Raw genomic sequence first — 23219 nt, forward strand, 5'->3', positions numbered from 1 at the left:
TCAGGGTGAAAGACGCTAGGTGCAGTCAGCACCCAAGAGGAACCAGCGCTTGCTCCCATGGGGCTAGTGGCCATGTGCAAAGCTTCTGGCCAGGAGAGAACACGTCCCGATGCGGGAAGGGTCAAGAGCTAGAGGGCAGGTGGAGATGTTGCGGTGTTCGCAGAGGAAGGACAGACGAGAAGGCCTCACAGGAAGGGAGCAGAGGGGGTCCCATGGAGTGAACCTCACAGTTAGCACGAGATGAGGGAGTAGCTTCTGAGTACAGCCAGGGCTTGTACCTATCGAAGGCTGTCCATGCCAGGTCCTCAACGAGTGTCCCCAGTATAGCACTGCTCCTGGGCCTGGCTGACTTTCCACCTGGACAGAAAAGGCCTGTTCTGATTCCAAACCATCTCACATTCAGAAGCAGGCACTCGCATATGATATGCAAGCATCCCAGGCAGAGTCTGAAGCATGGCCCCAAACACCTGCCCTACCTCCCAATCCCGCAAGCAGGCCTGGCCAGCGAGGTCCATGCTCTGGGATCCTTTTGGATGGAGGGCCTGTTGTTTCCTGGGCCACAGAATCTTGTCAATTTCTCTGCACTGTTACCTTACATAAGTCCTAGTCAGAACAGAGAAAAAGTGTGAATGGGATGCAGAACGTGGGCCTGGCTTTTGGTGTAGCAGGCATGGTAACCCATGCCACAGTCGCATCAGCCCAGGAGGAAGCTTGCCTCTGACACCCACCTTGCAGCCGAAGAAGCAAAAGGACCAGGCCCCGGGTCCCCACACGGATGAGAGCCGCAAGGATAACTGACACCAGGTCTGCCCAAACCCAGCCTGGGTGCTTCTCTGGCCGGAAACACGGCAGGGCCTCGGCGACGGCATCAAGCACTGCCTCCAAGGGGCCTTCTCCGGCTCCCACACCCAGACCCCTTCTGCGCACAGGCTGTCCGCACAAGTAGGTCAGAGGCACAGGCTCAGCCTCCAGCATGGGAACAAACAAGCAAACACTGATTCCATCTAGCAGCCCCAAAGCCAAAACAGTGTCATCTCCAAGGAATCCACCGCCAAGGCAGAAAGAGAGCACACCATCAGATAGCTGAATGTGCCAGGTGACAGACAGGCTGAAGGCAGCGCCAGGCGTGGCAGCAGCGCTGCGTCTAGGGTCAAGAGCATCACCTGTGTGTCCCAGCGCCCAGCAAGTGAATGATAGAATTGATGGAGTGAGTGAAGGCCAGCAGAAGCGTAAGTACTACATTCCAGAGTGCCTCTTGTGACAACTGGCATCCACTATGGCTCAACCCACTCCAGGAATAGGTAGTTAACTGTTGCCCAATGCAACAGAACTTATGGCAAGAAATTTAGCTTTATGTAAGATCTCCAACTTTCTTTCTCCCACTTTCCCTCTCAAACATCCGTGGCTTCTTTGTAATGTAGGTTTTGCACATAAGTGGATAGAAGCAATAGAATGACAAATAACAGGAAATTCTAGCTTTTCTCACCAGTGTTAGTAGAAGTCTTGGACAGTGGGCTTGGCGGCGTGGCCTAGTGGCTAAGGTCCTCGCCTTGATCCCATATGGCCGCTGGTTCTAATCCCGGCAGCTCCACTTCCTCTCTCTCTCTCCTCCTCTCAGTATATCTGGCTTTGTAATAAAAAATAAAATAAATCTTCAAAAAAAAAAATAAGAAGTCTTGGACAGAAAATAACAGGTTCAGGCCACCAGGGACCCATCCAGCTTCCAGGAGGGACAGATAGCACTGCAAAGCCCTTGCAGCTAGCGGACGTCCTGCACTGGAATTTGGACCTGGGATTTAATTACTGCCACGAGACCTAAGGACACGTGCTTGGCAGACATCCCAGACCAAAGTCAGCGTTCTTTAGGGAAAGAGTGCAAACCTGCGGCCAGGAGAAAGACTTAAAGCAGTTGGCACTAGGAATCTCTCAAATTGTCTGTCGATATGAAACATGTGTATACTGCCATGAGGAGCTCTTCATCCTCATTAGTGTTTGGGAACATTGTGAGTTTGGGGTCAGCAGATAACCTGTACTCAGCCGAGAGAGAGAACCTCTCTATAAACTGACAAGTCGCCTTCCAACCAATCCGCTCCTCCCCGGCAGCAGCTGTTCTGACCTCTATCACTGTCAATGCACTTTGCCTGTTCTTGACGGTCACATTAATAGAATCAGGAAGTGTTGGCTTCTTTCTGTAATTTGTTTTTGAGAAGTGTCCATGCCATTGCGTGTATCGGGAGTACATTCTTGGTCATCGCCAAGTGGAATCTAGGGTACAGACACAGTACTTGTCCAGTAATTGTCTTATTGATGAACTTTGATTTGTTTTGTTTTAATATTTATGCTTGGAACAACTTTGGATGCCCTTATGCAATCCTTCTGGAGAAAACTAGTTTCAACTTCCCTTAGAAGCAACAGATTCAGGGTAGCTGTATTTCTAACTTCACAAGGAACCTCCACATCTTTGCCCAAAGTAATCCTACGTTCTCATTTGCAGTGTAGGGGGTATTCAGGCAGTTGAATCCGCCAGCTTTTGCTTTTTAATCTAACTCTTCTAAAAGCGACAGAATCTCATGTCAGTCTCAAGGCTCATGTCCCTGGTGACTGCTGCACTCCCGCACCTGCTTACTGATCACTTCCATACCTCCTCCTGGGATATGTCAAGTGTTTGTTTGTTTTGTGTAGGGTGAACATTTGGCCGGTGTGAAATGCCCCTGTCCCTGGGGATCTGAGTCCAGGCTCCACTCTCAAGGCCAGCTCCCTACTTGCACATACCCTGGGAAGTTGTAAAAATGGCTCCAGTGCTCGGGTCCTTGCTACTCACATGGAGACCCGCATTGAGTTCCAAGCTCCCAGCTTTGGCTCTGGCCCAGCTGCGGCCGTTGTGGGCGTTCAGAGCTTGTACCCTCTCTCTCTGTTTCTCATTCTCTCTCCCTCTCCCTCTCCCTGCTCCTCCCACCATGTATATCTATGTCTGCCTCACAAACAAATGAATATTATCTTTATCTCTTTCCCACTTGGCACTATCCCGATTGCTATTCTACTGCCACCCCAGTACACTTCAACATCTTGTTGAAATACATATAGCCCCAAGGGGAGAAGTTTCAAAATGTGTTTTAAAAATATGGGATACCATATCAAGTAACGCCATCAACTGCAATGACAGCTTCCCATATTAGTGCCAATTCATGACTTGACTGCCCTGTGTCCAATCTAACTCCTTGCTGATGGCCTGGGAAAAGCAGCAGAAGATGGCCCAAGTGCTTGGGCCCCTGTCACCATGGGAGACGTGAAGGAATTAGCCTGGCCCAGTCCTAGGCCCTGCAGCCACATGGAACGTGGACAAGCAACTAAAAGATCTTTCTCTTTCTCTCTCTCTCTCTTCCCCTCCCCCCAAGCCTGACATGTAAATGAATACATAAAAATTTTTTAAGTGTAAGATCACCTTCCCTAAGAAAACCTAAAAATGAAAATCCGTGCAAGTTCCATGATGACAGCAAACTCCCAAGGGACTGCTGGGCACAGGTGACCAAGAGGGTCTAAACCTGTATCCAGAAGATGGTGAATTCCACATCAGCAGAAAAGATAACTCCCAGGAGAAGAGAGAAACAGAAACTGAAGAGGCAACGCACGTTTCCCCTTCGTGTGTCATGGACCCTCATGTCACGACTCTCCTATGTGCAAATGCTGTGTCCGTCCCCAAAGCAACATCCACATGCCAGTGACTGGAAAGTCCTCTAGGACTTCATAAACCAAGCCCAGCAGAGCTGGGTCTTGTGTCCCTGTGTCCTACACAGACACAACCCAGGGATTGCACCAGTCCTGCGCACGCAGTGGGTGTCTGCCAGGGCCAGGCCAGGGCCAGGCCAGGGCCAGGGTGGCTCTTTCCTCTCTGAGTGGTGAGCTGTTGCCTGTGCCTGCAGCTCCTAGGAGCTGGATCCACAGCCCTCCAAGAGAGCAGAGACTCCGCATCTCTTGGATGCTCAGAGGAGAGGAAAGGATCTTACCCAGGCATCAAAGCCACCAGGCTGGTGGTCAACAGGCTGCGTGTAAGGGCTTGCCAGGAGCATGCTGGAGAGGATGGTGGCACCTTGGGGGCAAGAAAGACAGGGAGCAGAGAACCCCCAGTACCCTAAAAAATGAACAGAGAGAACCAGCATGGCCATAAAGGGGCACAGCCACTCCTATGCCCTATGTTTCTCTCTTCTGGCTGGAAAGGCCTATGATCAGGCCCTCCTGCCCACCACTCTCCTGCCTTGCACACCTCCCCACCTCACTGTGGGCCTGCTGGTCAGAGTCCACCATGCTGAGCCGGCGGCCAGAGTCCACTGAGCCATCCATTCTTCACCTGCCTTGCAGTGGAAACGCGAGGTCCCAAAAGGCAGGAGTGGGGACTGGGTCCAACGCCTCCCATAGATTGTTTTAATGCAGAGGCATTTGGTTGAACTAATCAGCAAGTACATTGAGATGTGTCCTAAGCATTTGTGGTTGGAAAGCAAATACTCTGAACAAAGATACCACAAAAACAACACTGTCTACCAGGACCTATTCAGAGACGAGGCTAGGAGGTTGGAATGCTGTCGCTCACATTGTCGAGCATTCAGGTGGCCCCAAGTCACTCTCCGCTGGAAGACTGATCAGCCTACTGTGCCTTCTGCTTGGTGGGGCGGTGATCTTAATGTTTCACCTTTCTGCGTCTCTTCTGTGAGCTGGCTACTCACACCCTTTATACATCCCTCGAGAGGATAAATTTGTCTTTCACAAATAAGCCAAAGTTCAAGAAACTCAGTCCTTGCACAGGAAGGCCAAGTAAATTTCCTCCATGGCAGGTGGCTGTGGGGGTCTTATTTTCACGAGGAACAGTTTTATGAAGTCAAATCGGTAGCAGCTTCTTTGTGTGGCTTGTAGGTTAAGACAGCTGCCTCCACTGCATGACAGTTAAAACCTCATTTCTCTAGTCTGTATTTGGGGGTCTGAGTAACAATATTACACTGCCACATGCCTATTTCTTTCTGATTTTATAATGATTTACCACTGCCATTGCTTGCTTCTTTCTTCTTAAATATCTATTTTATTTTTATTTGAAAGGCAGAGTTATAAACAGAATAAGAAACAGAGAGATTCTCCATCCCTTCTTGATTCCCCGAAAGTTGCAATGGCCAGGACTAAGCAAGGCCAAACCCAGCAACCTGGAGTTTCTTCTGGCATCCCAAATGACTGCAGGGGTCCAGGCTGTTAGCCTATTTTCCACAGCTTTCCAAGCACAACAGGAAGCGGCATGGGAAGGACAGCATTCCAGACACAAACCAGTGCCCTGAGGGGATGCCGGCACCACAGGCAGAGGTTTAACCTACTATGTCATGGAGCCATGCCCAACATTGCCCAATTTTAAGGTGAGTTTTAATTTCTCCACAGATATCTGGGAGAGACTTTGATTATGTTTAAATTTATAATGGATCGCACACATTTTCTAACTTGTTAGGAGTCTACAATTTAAGTTTTAATTCACATATTTGACCTGTATTTTGAAATATATTTGTCTGGAATCAAGTTCACATTTCTAAAATTCTCTACTTGCTTAGTTTTACTTTACTTGGGGCTTTTTAGCCTTTTTCTGCTTACAATAAATTAACATGTTTTTTGATGCTAAACTACACAGACATAGTGTGGGCACTTTTATATGCTGTTGGAAATAGACTGTCCTTGGGGAGGTTTGCATTTGTGTTCACAGAAGCGAGTGGGGGGCAGCTGTCCTGTGATGTCTTCCTCAGGCCTTCACAGCAGAACAGAACCCGCTCCTCCTGGGAGAAGTGGGGGGACGGCGGCCTCCCTGGCTTTGCAGCAATGGCTCAGCACTGGCCCTATTTCTTCTTCAGTGTTGTTGGATTTCACACGTACACAAAAATGACCCTAGGCTTTCCCTCGAGTAAAGATAATTAGTCACTAACTCAATATTTGTTATGGGAATGTTCGTATTGTCTCATTCTTGACTCAATTTTAGTAATTCGCATCTTTCTAGGAAATGCTCCATTTAATTTTCTAACAGAAAGTTATAAACAACTTTTTATTAGTGTTCTCTTATAATCACTTTATCCCCCAAAATCTGTCATGAGATTTCTGCTTTCAGACTTCATTTTGATCATTTTTGTCATCTGTCTTAGTCAAGGTTAGTTTAGCTAAATACACATCAATTTGTTTTCAAGGAGACAAAGCTTTAATTTTGCTGATTTTTCTGCATTGTTTTCTGCTTTGTTTATGCACACATTCTTTATTCTTCCCTTCTTCCTTTGGATTTATTTTCCTCCTGTTTTCTAGATTTTTAAAGTTTTGCATTTAATTATTGGTCTAGGATAGCTCTCCATTTCTAACACCGGCAGTAAGCGCTAACAATTCACTTTATACATGTTTACATGCTGCATACTAATTTCCACTTAAATTTTTCATAGTGTCACTGGTGCATTCTTTGTCACACAGGTTACATGGAAATATGACGTCAATTTCTGACATTTCCTTTTGTCTAATGTAGTTCTGTTGTAGTTGGTGCATGCACCCAGCTCGGCTTTAAGGCTTCTAGATTTACGGATGTTGGTTTAAGGCCCAATCCATGGCTTGCCCTGGAGAATGTACCAGATGAGCCTGGAAACATCTATTACGTGGTTGTTGGGTTGAGCATTCCATGATGTCGGGTGAGGGTGACATCCGTGAAAGCGCCAGAGGGGCTCTCAGGATCCACTCCTCCAACATGGCCCACGGGCACTGGGAGAAACTCCCACATCACCTTTCTCGAAATTATGGAATCCCACCAGAGGCTTAAGCTGTAGTGACTGACGTCACTGTGGCAGAGCACATCAGACAGACGCCCCTAGCCAGAGGCAGCAGAGGCTGCCAAAGCCCCCTCCCCGAGGACTGGGGACTCACTCCTCGCCCCATCCAGGGCCCTGTTAATGCCCCGCCAAAGCAGCAGAAAATCATCCAAGCACTGAGGCCCTGCACCTGTGCGGAGGTCAGGATGGAGCTCCGGGGTCCTGCTGTCTCTCTCTCTCTCTCTCTCTCTCCTTCTCTCTCCCTCTCTCTCCCTCTCTCCTCCTCCTGCACTGTGCTATAAGTAAATAAATACCTCATTAAAATGCCATCTATGAGCTGAGCTGCCCGTCCAGTGCGCTGGAGCCATCAACACTGCTGGACCCTCACGTGTTCACAGAGGTGGACACTGTCTCTGATGATGCCCCTGGGCTTGGGATTCTAGAAACTACAGCAAAACTGTGTGGTGGGGCAGACTGCGGAGCAGCAGGTGGGGCAGGAGATGCGAGCACAGCCCAGGCGTTGTGGGAGAAGAGTCCATCCTATCCCACCACGGCGGCTCTCAGCAGCTGTTAACACTCCATCCCATTTCACGTTGTTCCCAAAGCAAAGACCGCCTTATTGATCTTTGCTTCTCAGCTTCTGTGCCAGGGCTTGGCACATGCTGGAATGTCTGTGAATTAGTTTGAGTGAACAAGGAGAGGCTCATTTTTCATGGCCAGCATCATCTCCAATTTGGAGTCTCCGTGACTGGCAGCAGAGCAACGACCACATGGCATAGGATGTGAACTTTCCTAACTTCAGACAGGCACCCACACACAGATCTACAAACAGTAAATTGAGAATCCCAGGCTCAGGCAAAAATGATTGCATTTCCTGGAGCCAAAAACGTGCAAGAGGAAAAACATATATAGCCCCATTGAGGGATTCTGGGTTCAATGCTGGAACTAGACAAATTGCAACAATAGCAGGAGGGTGTATCTTACTGCTCTGGTACCAAGCAATTCCATGTTCTACTAATAGTACGCATGGCAGCAACAGTCCTAAGGATGCCAAACCCTGCTGAAGCACAGGTGTCGGCTCCAGATTCTCATCCTTGAACCTGGTAGGTGGCCCACAACAAAGATGCATCCACTGGGTCACTGGAGGAGGGCTCGCTGCTAAGGGTAAATCGCCTGGAGCCTGCCTCCTGCAGAGCCCACGCCAGACAACAAAGCATTCCGCAAGAGGGGAAACGCCCACACTAAGTCATCACACAGCACTGTGTGCGTCGGAGGAGCGGGTGACCTGCTGGTGTAGACACAGACTGCCCAGCCGGTGCCACCAGGCTCCCGCGACCCCAGCCTCCACCCTGGGAGCAGGTGGCCTGCTCCCGGTCTGCTACCCCGCTGCGGGCACTCCATCACAGAGGCACAAACCAGCACACCCACTTCATCAGATCAACACAACTCCTTCCCCATCACGCAACCACCTTCTCAAGCTCCTTGCCTGATACGGAAAGAATAACCACAACTTCCTTCCATGAATGCTGCTGGATACTCGTCTTCCTCCTTTCACCTTGAGCCTGCTGGGTCACTCTCCACCAGCCTTGGGTCCTGTGGCAGGGCTTGGCCGGAGTCAGCAGCTCCTCTCCACGCAGGGGAAGAGCAGCACCACACGGTCACATGGGGCAGCTGCTGGGGGCTGCTGACTGGCTCTGCAGCCTCTCCTCTCACGTCATCACCCCCACACCCTGCTCTGGGACTCCTGGGGGCTACCCAGAACACGGACAGCAGGCAGCTGGGGGCTTCTGAGCCACTGGGCGGGAGGCAGAGACCACCACAGCCCAGACTGGGGGAGACCAAATAACCACCGCCTCTATTTCATCAGCAATTGCAGTGAACAGCAAAGTAGGCCTGCAGGGTCAGATGTTGGAATATGGCTTGGAGCAGTGTGGCCAGTGTGGCACTATTGGGAAATGCTGGCCAATGAGGTAGGCCCCCGAGGCGTCCCGGCCACACGCACCAGGTTCTGTTCTTTCTTCTGCTCTGGGATCCTTCCGCGGGAGCATGTGGGTCTGCCTGTCCCAGGAAGCCCGGTCCAACCCAGGCAGGAAGGAGCTAGCTCTGGCCCCGGGGGTCACCCTGTCTGCGGCCTCCCTGCTGTGAATCAAGCACAAGACTTGAAGGTGAAGCTCCCAAGATTGAACAACGGCTACCTATCGTAACTGATGAGTCCCAACAACCACTCAGACACAAGTGTGGGGCTTGCCTCTGCATTTCTTTCTCTGGTAATTTCTCATTATTAATTTTTCTGAACATTTTGGGTCATAGCTGATTAAAGGGGAAACATAATTTCAGCTCAAATGGATTTTATGATTCTGTGTTGTTTTTGTGCCAATTCACTCTCAGGACTTCAAACATTGGGACAGCCAAAGCAGGGGAGCTGAGCCAGGCTCTATTTCCATCCCATCAAAATCATGAGTCCCTTTGGGGGTCGCTGACTTTGCCAGGGGAGTGGGGCACACTGATGTGCACCAGTGGCAGGCCGGGAGACCCAGCGGTGCGAGAGCTGGCCACCGCTGCCGGGGAGCAGTGCCAAGCACTCGGAAATTTTGTCAGCCAGCTGTGAAAACTCTGGTGCCTTAGGGTCTTGAAACTGGTCACAGTGGAGCATCTACACCATGGAAATCAGCAAACAACACAAAAACAAAGCAAGGAACAGACACAAGGCAACATAAAATCTGGCTTTCGTGCTTGTTCGATGGTTTTGCAGAGAGCGTTGCATTATCTGCTGTCCAGCGTCCAGTGGAGAATTTCTAGCCAACCCCTGAGAGCCTGACCAATCCTCTGTGAGAAAGAATTCAACAAAACTGTGCAACTGGCCTAATGAGGCTGTGTGCTGTCACGTCTCTCGCTGCTGGGATCACATCTGAACCTGTCTGAGTCCACATTTGCTTCCTGATTGGGGCCTTTGGTAATTGTGCCACGGGCAGTGGGGACCCTGCATGGCACTCCACACAAAACATGTACAGAATTGAAAAGCCCGAAGAAAGTGCAGGCATTTGACCTCACAGCTGAACGGCCTGTTGAGGCACCCATACTCCCTGTTGGTGTTCATGTTCGTTTCCCAGCTCTGGCCCCAAATGCCAGCTCCTTTGCAACGCAGACCCTGTGAGGTAGGAGTTGATAGCTCATAGAACTGGGTTCCTGCCACCCACAGGCACAACCTGGTTTGAGTTCTTGACTCCTGGTTGCAGCCCAGTTCCCCTTGGCCCATCGACTGTGGGCATTTAGGGAAGTGAATCAAAGATGGGAGAAAGGAGCTGATTCGTATCATTCTCTCTCTCTCTCTGAACTTTTTTTAAAGTTAGAGGAAAAGGAACAAACAAAAATCAACCAGTGGCTTCAAAAACCTATCAGCCAAGGGCCCAGCGGCGTGGCCTAGCAGCTAAAGTCCTCGCCTTGAACGTGCCAGGATCCCATATGGGCGCCAGTTCTAATCCCGCAGCTCCACTTCCATCCAGCTCCCTGCTTGTGGCCTGGGAAAGCAGTCGAGGACGGCCCAAAGATTTGGGACCCTGCACCCACGTGGGAGACCTGGAGGAGGTTCCTGGTTCCTGGCTTCGGATCGGCGCAGCACCGGCCGTTGCAGTCACTTGGGGAGTGAATCATCGGACGGAAGATCTTCCTCTCTGTCTCTCCTCCTCTCTGTGTATCTGACTTTGTAATAAAAATAAATAAATATTTTTTTAAAAAAAGCCTGTCAGCCAAATGAAGGATACTTGCTTGGTTGAGTGTGTCTGCCCAAATTAACTGCACAGTGCCGACAACACCTGACTCCCCTCCGTACAGAGGTCCCTGGAGCCGAACCTGAGTTGCTGAAGGTGAAGGGTCAGCTCCTGCCAGTGGTCACCCCGGCCAGGACTCCCAGCAGTTGACTCAGCAGTATGTTTACAGCGTAAGCCGAGAAGGACCTTTGAAGCCAGTGCTTTACATGCCCAGACCCTGCTGCGAGCAGTTTCTGAGCTGGCTCATCCTAAGAACAAGCAGTGTGCACCTGCCCCAAGTCACAGGCCATGTCAAGCAATACAGGAGCTGAGAGGGTGCTGCCTGCCACAGCCAAGTCTGAGGAGGGGGCAGGTAGCTCCCTGGGCTCACGGTTTCTGTATTGTGGACTCAAGCAAGCACAGGTTGGAAGTACTTGGGGAAACATAACTTTCCTGTACTTGCCATGATCTTTTAAAGACCTCACAGGTGCTTTCCATCTCAGCTACAAACCTGAAAAGCTGACTAGAGAGCTAGAGTATCTTCAGCTTAAATTGAATTAGACTCCAAATATGATTTCTAGAATATTATTTTGCAGCGCTTTGCTATTTTGAGAATGGCCCTTTGGCAAGTGTCACCAGCCCTGTGCAGTCATTTGGAATTGTTTCTGCTCTGGAGCTTTTCAGCACATCATTAAATGCCGGAGACCAGCTCCGGCTGAGTTTGGAACTCGTGAAGGGTGCGTGGATGAGGAGCAAAGAAAGAAAGAGACGGACCACTAGGATTCCTTGATCATTGTGGACAATGCAATAAAGCTGTCTGCTTTATTTATATAGAAACAGTCAAACTCTGGCTCAGAGTGTCTGCTCACACCTGCCCCTGGGCACACAGGGTCCCCACACACAGTGTCTGCTCACACCTGCTCCCAGGCGCACAGGGTCCCCGCACACAGAGTGTCTGCTCACACCTGCTCCTGGGTGCACAGGGTCCCTGCACACAGAGTGTCTGCTCACACCTGCTCCTGGGTGCACAGGGTCCCCGCACACAGAGTGTCTGCTCACACCTGCTCCTGGACGCACAGGGTCCCCGCACACAGAGTGTCTGCTCACACCTGCCCCTGGACGCACAGGGCCCGCACACAGTGTCTGTGCTCACACCTGTTCCTAGGCGCACAGGGTCCCCACACAGAGTTCTGGACTACTGCGAGGGCCCTGCGCTGCTGGCGTGAGCTCTGAGCACACACGTGCACAGTGTGCCATGCCCAGTGCTCGGCACTAGGCTCTGCAGCCTGCTCCAGCACACTCAGCTGCCAGAGCATACCCCACCACCGGCTGGCTTCCGTGACAAAGCCGTCCTCGCTCGCAGTCCTGGGGCTCCAGGGCTGAAACGGGGCTGGTTTTTCTCAGGCCTCTCCCCGTGCACTCACAAGGCCATCCCTCTGTGCCTGCCCCAGTCCTTCCACAAACACAGTCACACAGGACCAGGGCCCACCCTGGTGCCTCCCAGCTCTGAGGAGCTGGTGTCAGAACCACACCAGAGGAGGAAAAGCAAGACACCATCGGGCCCAAATACACGTTCTCTGAACGTTGAATCTTCTTCCCTAAAACTTGAAACAAATGTGACTCGGGGCCGATGTTGCAAATGCTTCTGACCCAAAGCAGGCCATCAGCATCCAGACTCGCATGGCCCAGAAGCTGAAGGACTCGCGACACTACAGCCAGAACAGCACCCACAACAGAGGTCAGCGTCAGCTCCAGACACCTCACTGGGGAGGTGAGCACAAAATCGGGGGTTCCTGCCGGGCTCTGAGCAGACAAGGGTGCAGAGGGGACGGGGCAGCACCTGCGCCATGTGAAACAGAACCGTGAAGGGAGAAGCAGGGAGCTTGGGGCGCGGGGGAACAGTGCGTGTTGGTGCTCCGGCTCCTTCATGCACCGTGGGGAGCGGCTGATTGACAGCCTGGAGCCCTTCTAGTACGAATGCCCTCTACCCCACAAGGCCACAGGAGCCTGGGGACAGGCCGTTGGCTCAGGCATGTCATGCAAAAAACACATTCTAAGTTGCTGCTTGGGCCTCATGTATACTTTCTAAAGTCTTTGAATCTAAGAGTTCATTCATCTGGAGTCACATCTCCAATTAAATTTTCCAAAGATTCTACTGAAAACAGCATCTACACATGACTGCCCTTGAGCATTACTCGAAAGAGAATTCCCAGAAAGCCGGCTCAGGACATAAAGGGCAGCCGGCTCCGGGTCTCGTCCAGTGCCTCGAGGTAAGGGACGCATTTCATTTTCCAGGCCAATAGAAACCATATTTTGGCTTTGGGGACATGTAAAAATGCCATTTCGCGTACTTCCACCATTGGATCCGTTCAGGCAGTTAGGAGAAAGAGATCACCAACAGAAATTCTGGTTACAGCTGTATGTTACGACATTAACAGAGATGTGAGACTGCTCAAAGCTTCACAATTTACGCTGCTGGGAAACATGTAGCTCAACATGAAAATAGAGCAGCTAATGAGACCCACGCATTGTCCTGGAAGACGGGTCTCAGCCCTTCCAGGTCCGGACTCCCACGAGATGAGAACACGGATGTGCCCTGAGGACCCCTTAGATCGCATTTGCTGAAACGTGTCGTGGTCCCTGCAGGGGAACCTGCAGTGGCAGGCTGCTGCCCAAGCTCGGCTCTGCCCTGACCTCCGCCTGCCACACTCCACCATTCCCTCATCTTGCAGGCTGCTGTTGGACTAAGCCGCCCCTGGGGCTCCTCGCTTTTTGAAGTCTGGGCTCTGTATGCAAAACATTCCAGAGCAAGCTTGTTTAGGTTGATTTACATGTATGCAATTAAGGTGAAAACATGTTTGCAAAAATAAAATTGTCACTCCCATCCCAGACAGAAGGAAATAAAAGAAGCCTAGGCCTGGCATCGCCAAGAAGCCAGTATCATGTTTCATGTTCCCAGGGGTGCCGATAAGACTGTGCCACGAGGGAATGGTGCTAAGGTGGGGCCCACACAGACACAGACCTTGTTCAAAGATTCCCACCTGCGGCATGCTGAATCCAAAGACACAAATGCGCTCGGCATTTCAAACACATCACGGAAAAGGGAACCCAAGCTTATCATTCTGGTGCAAAAAAACTCAAAATTCATAAATATTTTTCATAATATGTTCTCTTTTAAGATTGTATTTAGTTGTTTTAAAGGCACAAAGTTACAGAGAGAGAAGCAGAGACAAAAGGAGATCTTGCATCCCCTGGTTCACTCCCCAGACGGACAGAACAGCTGGGGCCGGGCCAGAGGCCAGGAGCCTCCTCTGGGTCTCCCGTGTGAGGTCAGAGGCCTGTGTGCTCGGGCCTGGAGTAATAATTGTCCAGAACAACCCTTACGGAAACCTTTTTTACACTGTTTCTATCAAAGGGTCTCAGAAGGCAATGAGAATCCTGCTAAGAAAGGGGCTCAAGACCAGCCTTGCCAAATGGCAAAGCCCCAGATTTGGTGTGTGGGTCTGAGGCTCTGAGGGGAGATGGGGCTTACAGGTGACAAAGAAGCTTGCTCGCCAGAGAAGAGCTCAAGGCAGCCGAGCACTCAGGCTGTGGCCAGCTGGAGTGCTCCCAGTAACTGAGCAAGTCCTGCAGGGCGAAGAACACCAAGCGGGAACAGAGCACCACAGTGCAGATTCGCTTCCAAGCTTCTGCAGGGCAGGACCTTTCAGGAAGCAGCCTTGGGGTGCCACAGTTACCCCAGCCAGTCTGGCTGGCAGGTGAAGCCTCCAACGTCCTGCAGCCCAGCTCCTGGGGGGCGGCTGTGGCCCCTGCTGGGAGTCAACCTCGGCAGCAGACCCTGGCATGGTCCCTGTGATGCAGGGTTTGCAGGTGGGTGGAATCACAGGACCAGAGTGGCTCCCACCAAGATTTGGCAGAATTGGGGTGCAGGGTTGAAGCATCTGCATGGGGCCATATCCAGAAAAGCTATGGGAGAGGGGTCACAGTGGAACCCCCGGGGCAGGGGCAATAGTAACCGTTGGGCCAAGGGCTTCCAAATCCAGGTGTTAAAGACTGGGTCTCCTGTCTTGTGCCAGCAGGCCCAGGCCAAGTGTGGCACTTAAGCCACTGATGGTGTTTAGTGAGAAGCCCTGGGGTCCAGGGCATGCTGGGAGTGAGGCTCCTCAGGAGGCCCATCTGCCGTGTTCAGTCACTTGGTCGCTCACCAGTCAGGTCAACGGGGCCACCTCCAAGGCCACAGGCTGAAGTACATCTTGTGCTTCCTAAGCAGCTACTCCCAGGTGTCCGTGACAATGATGGGAACCTGACAGATACATCTGCGGGGGGAGGGGAGGCCAGACCAGGCCCGGAATCAAGCCTGTACTGTGCCCCCGGCTTTGAGCCCAGTTCAAGCGCAGGAGCGCTGCCCTCTTTCATCCCAGTTGCCCCAGTGGTTTCCATGTTGTGCTGTACATTAGAGTATGGAAATGTCATCACTAACAAGGCTGGAAATGGAAACAGCACAGGCCAGCCAAGCCCCAGCTGAAGCTCCAGCCCAGGCCTCTGTAGAAACACATGGAAAAACTCACCGAGGGAGCCTTGGGGTCTGCGGTGCCTGGCTGCCGGACAGGGGTGGCAGCAGGGTTCCCTGCGTGTCACACACACATCAAGCAGAGGACCTCTCTCCCCACGGACCAGCCACGCGAGCTGCAGTGAGGAACCCAGGGGGCAGAGCCTGAGGAGCCATGTCTTGGCGTGCACACTTGGCAGGCTAAACCAGCTCTGCTACGGAAGACATTTCCGATGAGACAGAGAAAATATCACCAGGTGGTTTGAAGTCTCTCCAGTGGAAAATGGAAGCCATGTGGGCTAGACCTGACCCAGGAAGCACTGCACGGAGTGGGCCAGGAAGCTGGGCGTGGCCTGCCTGACCCAGGAAGCACTGCACGGAGTGGGCCAGGAAGCTGGGCGTGGCCTGCCTGACCCAGGAAGCTGGGCGTGGGCTAGCCTGACCCAGGAAGCTCGGCCTGCACTAGGCCTGACCCAGGAAACCTCAGTGTGGGCTAGCCTGACCCTGGAGCCTCAGTGTGGGCTAGCCTGACCCAGGAAGCTCGGCCTGCACTAGGCCTGACCCAGGAAACCTCAGTGTGGGCTAGCCTGACCCAGGAAGCTCGGCCTGCACTAGGCCTGACCCAGGAAGCTCGCTGTGGCCTGCCTGACCCTGGAGCCTCAGTGTGGACTAGCCTGACCCAGGAAGCTGGGCGTGGGCTAGCCTATCCTGGAGCCTCAGTGTGGACTAGCCTGACCCAGGAAGCTCTCTGTGGCCTGCCTGACCCTGGAGCCTCAGTGTGGGCTAGCCTGACCCAGGAAGCTCGGCCTGCACCAGGCCTGGCCTCGGCATCTCAGCAGCAGCTGCTCACAGCAGATAAAGCCCATTAAAGCTATTGCGAGGCTTTCAGACCTGTGATTCACCGGGATAAACTAGGAAACATCTGTTATCACCCAACAATCATGTGGGCACAGTGTTTCCACTGGTTTTGGGTTTTTTAAGATTTATTTATTTTTATTGGAAAGGCAGATATACGGAGAAAAGGAAAGACAGAAAACTTGTCCATCCACTGGTTCACTTGCCATGTGACCACAATTGCTAAAACTGAGCTAATCCAAAGCCAAAAGCCAAGAGCTGCTTCTAGGCCTCGCACACGAGTACAGAGGCCCAAGGATTTGGGCCACCTTCCACTGATTTCCCAGACCATAAGCCAGGGAGCTGGATGGGAATGGAGCAACTAGAACTTGAACCAGTGCCCATATGGGATCCTGGCACTTGTAAGATGAGGAGTTAGCCATTGAGCCATCATGCTGGACCCAGACACACATTCTAATAGAGCATTATGAGTCATTTTCAGCCACAACCTCTTTAGACCTTGTAATCACCCACCGTGACAGAGCCTTCACAGCCCTTGGAGGCTCACGCCGTTCTCGGCTACCTCCTGGCGGTCCCGTTGGGGTCTTTGACGGCAGGGAGCACTGGGGTCTCCCAGGACATTTTGCATCTGGTCCGTTGTTACCCCACAGAAGTCCTTCCGGCTTCCTCCTGCTCAGCCGGATCCCCAGCAAGATGCCCTTCGCCGAGTGGAACATTGCTCTCTGCTCGCAGTAACAGCATCTGTCCCCAGACCTCTCTGCCAGCAACACTGGCTGCCCCAGGGAAGACCTATCCACCGTCACACTGGGTAAGAGATGGCTTCTTGTCTTGGATTGCCTGGATTGCTTCCATGAACACATGCTTTAAAAGGTCAGCTGAACCCATAGGGATAGGCTTTTGATTAGCAAATCAATAGGAGTGGTGCGATGGCTCAATTGGCTAATCCTCCACCTCCAAGTGTTGGCCTCCCATATGTGTGCAAGTCTATGTCCTGGCTATTACATTTCCCATCCATCTCCCTGCTTGTAGCCTGGGAAAGTGGTGGAGGATGGCCCAAAGCCTGGGACCTGGTGGCTCCTGGCTTCAGACTAGCTCAGCTCCAACTATTGCGACCATTTGGGGGAGTTACCCAGCGAATGGAGGATCTTTCTCTCTGTCTCTCCTTCTGTCAATAAATCTGATATGCCTTTCCAATAAAAATAAATAAATCTAGAAAACAAACCCAGAATGTTTCTCAGGTGGAGCTTGGCGCAATGATTGAGATGCCTCTTGGCGCAGTAACATCACACAGCAGACTGCCTGGAATCACGTGTGCACGCTCCACCCCATTCTGGCTTCCTGGGAGGCAACAGGTGATGGCTGCAGAATCAGGGCCCTGCCACTCACAGGAGAGACCCGGATGAGGCTGCTGGTTCCTGCCTTTCACCTGGCCCAACTCTAGCTGTTAGCAGTGCTTGTGTGGGACAGGCACTCTTGGGGCACCCACCAGCAAGTCGGGTAGTCACTTGGAGTCTTCAAAGACTCAGATGTGGGTGACCCCAGCTTTGCCGCTGATGGGGCACTGGGAGGCTGCAGGATAGTGTCTGTCTTCTTCATCCTGTGAAGAGGGGAAGGAGGCAAGGCTCACGCCAACACCTGCCAGCCTGCTCCAGAGCACCCAGAGGCTGCGGCCCTGTCCCCCAGGACACTGGCATGACCTTAATCAGAAGCCAGGCTCTGTGGGGCTGGCACAGTGGCTCAACAGGCTAAGCCTCCGCCTTGCAGTGCCAGCATCCCATATGGGCACCAGTTCTAGTTCTAGCTGTTCCACTTTCCATTCAGCATGCTACTTACAGCCTGGGAAAGCAGAAAGCCCAAAACCCACATGGGAGACCTGGGAGAAGCTCCTGGCTTCAGACTGGCTCAGCTCCAGCCACTGCAGCCATTTGGGGAGTGAACCAGTGGATGGAAGATCTCTCTGTGTGTGCCCTTCTCTCTGTAAGTGTGCCTTTCCAATAAAATACATCTTTTTTTAGACTTATTTCTTTTTATTTTTATTGATGTGGAAGATCAGATTTGTGGAGAGAGAAGAGACAGAGAAAAAGATCCTCCATCTGCTGGGTCACTCTCCCAAATGGCTGCAACAGCCAGAGCTGAACCAATCTGAAGCCAGGAGCCAGGAGCCTCATCTGGGTCTTCCACATCGGTGCAGAGCAAAGCTTTGGGCCGTCCTCCACTGCTTTCCCAGGCCACGAGCAGGGAGCTGTAAGGGAAGTGGAGCAACCAGGACACGAACCAGTGCCCATATAAGATCCTGGTGCTTACAAGGTGAGGGTTTCACCATTAAGCCATCACACCAGGTCCTAAATAGGTAAATCTTTAAAAAGAAGAAATGGGGTCCCTACAAATTGGGTGTTTAAGATAAATCCACAAAGGAGGCATCCAATACGACTGCACCCTGCTGAGAAATAAAAGGGTGGCAGGAGGGACCATTGGGCCCAGGCACACTTGAAGGGCAGACCCCTGAGACACAAGACCGGCGGCAAGGAGGCCCACCTGGGGCAGCCCCTCCCCACTGCCACGCGGGGTCTGCGCCCTCCCAGCCCTGGGGACAAGCAGGCACGCTGCTAGTGTAGTAACTCCCTGATGAGAGTAAGGGCAGTCGGGGTTTGCCGCTGCTGGAATCCACACCTGTGTCCTCGGCAAACACTCCTCACCACAGGCGAATGCAAAGGCCTGGCCAGGACCTCAAAGAGCCTCTGGAATTTCTCATTGTACAAATGTCACCACAGAATCCAAAAGTGAAAGCCAGGTGTATAAGGGAACATTACTTAAAAGAAAAAAATAACAGACCATCCAACACTGGTCCAGAGGGTCAGATAATGAAGTTAGCAGAACAGACCCAGAAGGCCTCATTTAACATATTCAAGGGAAGAAAACACAAGAGCGAGAATGGAACACAGGCCACGAGGCAAGCGTCATCAAAAGCTCTCCGGAGCTCTGGGAAGCTCCTCAGTGGCTGGGTCTGGACCCGGGGGACCAGGCCAGCCACTGAGGAGTTCAAAGTGGGGAGAAGGAACTCCTGGGGGTTTCTAGTCCTTGTGGCACAGTGAGCTAAGCTGCCACCTGGGGAGTTGGCATTCCATACTGCAGTCCCAACTGCTCTGCTCCCAATGCAACTCCCTGCTGGAGTGTCTGGGAAAGGCCCCTTTCCTGACGCACCAAGCATCAAGAGCAGCTTTCTCCCTCATCCCGACGGAGCCCAGCGCTGAGACGCTGAAACCATCCACACCACTGCGGCAGGCAAGCCCACCCAGCCACCTGTGCCGGTTCCACCAAGGCTCACTGTTTCGGCTAAGCAGCGTCCTTCAGTACAGAAAGGAAAGTCCACTCGACAGTGTGCAGTTGGCCAACTGCTCGCACTTGACACTGGTGTCTGCACAAGCCCCAGTGTGGCACAAGAGGCTTCAAACCTTCTGACACTCCGATATCATTGGGATACTTAACACAGGCTTTTCTTTTCCACGTTTAGTATTCCTTAATTAATCTTGTGCTTTTCAATGGCAAATTTTTTAAGATTTATTTTATTTTTGTTGGTAGGTCAGATATACAGAAAGGAAGAGAGAGACAAAGATCTTCCATCTGTTAATTCACTCCCCAAGTGGCTACAATGGCTGGAGCTGAGCCGATCTGAAGCCAAGGAGCCAGGAGCCTCTTCCAGGTCTCCCACGTGGGTGCAGGGTCCCAAGGCTTTGGGCCGTCCTCTACCACTTTCCCAGGCCACAGGTTGGCAGCTGGATGCAAAGCAGAGCCACCAGGATAAGAACCGGTACCCATATGGGATCCCAACATGTGCAGGGGAAGAACTTTAACCCCTAGGCTACCATGCTGGGCCCTCAGTGGCAACTTTTCCATCTTACCCATGACAGCAGTGACTCTGCAGAAGAGCCACCTATATTAAGCTGCTTCTGACCAGCGGCACGGGCATGCCTGGGCGGCGTCATCCTAGCTTCTGTTACCACTGCCAGCATTGCCATCTGGGACTTCAGAGCCTGCAAATTGCCTGTTCCCGCACTCCGGCATTTCCAATTCAGAACAGCTGGGTTCGAACCGCCGGCACAGCTCATCTGTTTGCATTACCTTTTCCTCCTGGAACCAAATCACCGTGCGCCTTTCTTCTCTGCCATTGTACACAAATCCCACAAATAATAATAATTAGTGGTGCCAAGCTGGCATTTTTATCTAATTGTTGCTGCTTGTATCTCACAAAACAAGAGCGGGTAGCACTCAGCTCACTGGCCTGATGACATACTTTTCCAGAATTATTGAAGGGACTGTGAAAAATCATACAAACGATATGTAGCAAAGCACACACATAGTTAGCCCAGAAAATTGAGTTTGTGTATTGTCTCACGGCCTGGAGAAGCGAGAAGACAAACGTACCCATGTCTGCACTTGGCTCTGAGGCGCCAACGGAGCCGATGGAGCAGCGATGCTGGGAAAGCCTCAGGCCACAAAGAGTTCTCCCAACTCCACAGTCGAGCAGGGGGCCGGAGACCACTCCTCTCCCCATCCTGCTCCCAGACCCCACGACGCAGCTGACCTCGGCGGGCTGCAGGTCCAAGGCCTCTGATTGCAGTGATGCCCACCAAGGACAAAACACCAGAGCTGAAACACGTGCCACCTGATTCATTTCACAAAAGGAACCTGGGGCCCTCACTGCAGCATAGCATCTTGCACCGCCACCACCCGGGATGCCCACATCTCATCTGGTGCCTGTTCAAGTCCTGGCTGCTCTGCTTCCAAACCTGCTCCCTGCCACTGCACCTGGGAAGGCAGCAGAGGACGGCCCAAGTGCCTGGATCCCTGCGCCCCCAGGGGAGATCCCAATGCAGTTCTGGCTTGTGCTTGACCCAGCCCTAGGCATCGGCGCTCTCTGGAGGTGAGTCGGCACATGGAAGATGTCTCTATATTTCTTTCTCAAGTAGACAAGTATGTGGCCCCTGGTCTACATTTTACTGCCCCAGCTCAGGAACACTTGGGTATGCCCTTCATGTTTGGCCTCATATTAAATGCAGATTGCTACCAATCAATTTATTAATTGTGAGGAGAGTAACATAATTTTTAAAATGTTTTTTGGCACCAAAATTCAACTCACAAGCTCATTTTTTAAAAACAGCATTGTAGGATTCCTAAGAGCTTTTGACGTAGGACAGTTCTAGAAATAAAAGGTAAGGCATCAGCCAGCTTCAGGCAGCCCTGCTTTGAGGACGGCTGGGAGACACCTTGTTCTGGCAATGGTGGCATTGCACACCCAGTAACGAAGAGAAGCGAGCTCACCTCATGTGTTGGAACATGCTAGATGCCTTCTGTTATTTCTCAGTGATACAGGAATTTCAGCACCTGTGCCTTTGGAAGGTGAGATGATTGCCCAAGTCAGTCATGCTGGGAAAGACCAGTTTTCCCAGCTTGAGGTCGTCATGGGACTCCACAGGGGTGCTGTGCCCAATGCCCCAGAACAAAGCTCCAGCCTGGGAGACGGTGCCATGGAGAGAAGGTGGTCAACCCTCCTGGGCTAGGTACCAACCACCTGCAGGCACCAGAGCCAGCATCCCACGCAGGTGCCCGAGGGCAAGTTCACAACCCAGCACACTCACTCTCTCCTCTTCTATAGGGGAGACCCCTAAGCTCCAGGGGTCTGCAGAGACAGGAGCTCCCCCAGCTTCCCCTCCTCGTGGCATGTCTCCTCATCCCTCAGTGCTAGTGATGTGAGCCAGCCACATGACCTCCATGGGGGCCCAGGTCTCCAGCTCAGTGGCTCCAGATGGTCCGATACAGCATCCTGCACCCTCCCCCACGACATGCCTCCTACAACACCACCATCCCTGCCACCAGCATGCCAAGCACCCACTCACTCCTGAGGCAGAGTGGACCCTGTATGGTGGGTAGGATCCAAATGTGGTTGGGCAAGGGGAGACTGTGCCCAAGTTCACATGACAGTGGCACCCAGAAACTGGCTGGGTCCCAAGTTCCACTGCTTGCCGTGAACTTGGGATCCCGCAGCCAAACACAGCAGAGGAAGTCAGTGCCGAGTGTGCCAAGGGCCCGTGCGTTCTCTGTCCTCTCCGTATCCTGGGAGACGGACTGTAAACGCCGGCACAACAGCACGGGGAAATAAAATTCTAGGCAGTTAACCATCGCAGAAAGCTTCATGCGGATCCAAGAATGAAGACTCACAAGGGCACCGGAGGGCCAGATGGACAGGGTCTGTGTGGGTTTGATTCTTCCAGATTATGGACGCCCGTGCTCACTCATCCTGACCTTGAATGACACAGCTATCTGAAGCAAAGGATCCAGGGTCAGACCAAACCTGGGGTTTGCTATTGAAGCTGACCCAACCGTCTGCAGCTCCTAGGGAACGGGAAACAAGGCCAGCCATCTCCAAGCATGGGGTCCCAGCTTTGCCACCAGCCCTGCAATAATGCCACCTTCCTGCCGAGGCTGCAGCTCCACCCTTGGTCTCCGGGAGCAGAGAAGTCAGAAGCGGCTGTGTGCCCACCACTCCATCTTAGGGTCCAGTTGCTCCAGCCGGGTCCTGACCGGCCGGTCAAGGCTAAGCATGCACAGTGCGTCAGGAGGTTCTTGAACTCCCTCAGCTGCTCTGCTGATCCTCAGAATCTCACTCTTATCTTCCTGATTCGGCCCTGGCAAGATGTGTGTTTTTAGGAATTGATTGGTTGTCTTCCAGATTATCCAGTCTATTGAGAGAGTTGTTCTGAGCCATCCCCTTTGGTTCTTTGTGTTACTGTGTGCTCAGTTGTAGCGGCTCCTGTCTTATCTGAGTCTTCTCTTTCTTTGCTTGGCCAGGTGTGCTGTCTTTGTAAAGATCTGCCTGTGGTACCACGGATGCTCTCTCGCTTTCCTGCCCTCCTCCAGACGTCAGCACGTCCTTCCTCCACCTCAGCGTGGCTTGAGAGGGCTGCCCACCACACAGTTCCTGTCGGCATCCTCCGGGGCACAGGCTGGACGCCTTCCTCGGCATGGCTTCTAGAGTTTGTGACCTTCCCTCTGGGACTCTCGCTGATTCTGTGCATTCATTCTGAAGGATTTTTTGGTGTCTTCTTTGGTCTTTGCCTGATTTGATGTCTTCCTCTCGCTCACCGTTGTCCCACTGATGTCTGCCGATGGAGCACTCCCCCAGCCGGCACCATTAGCACCTGCGGCAGGACTCAGTGGGCCAGAGGGAAGTTCATGTGTCCCGAGTTCGCAGAGTGACATGCACAGGTGTGT

Source organism: Ochotona princeps, chromosome 20 (genome assembly GCF_030435755.1).
Source record: "Ochotona princeps isolate mOchPri1 chromosome 20, mOchPri1.hap1, whole genome shotgun sequence".
Taxonomy (NCBI): domain Eukaryota; kingdom Metazoa; phylum Chordata; class Mammalia; order Lagomorpha; family Ochotonidae; genus Ochotona; species Ochotona princeps.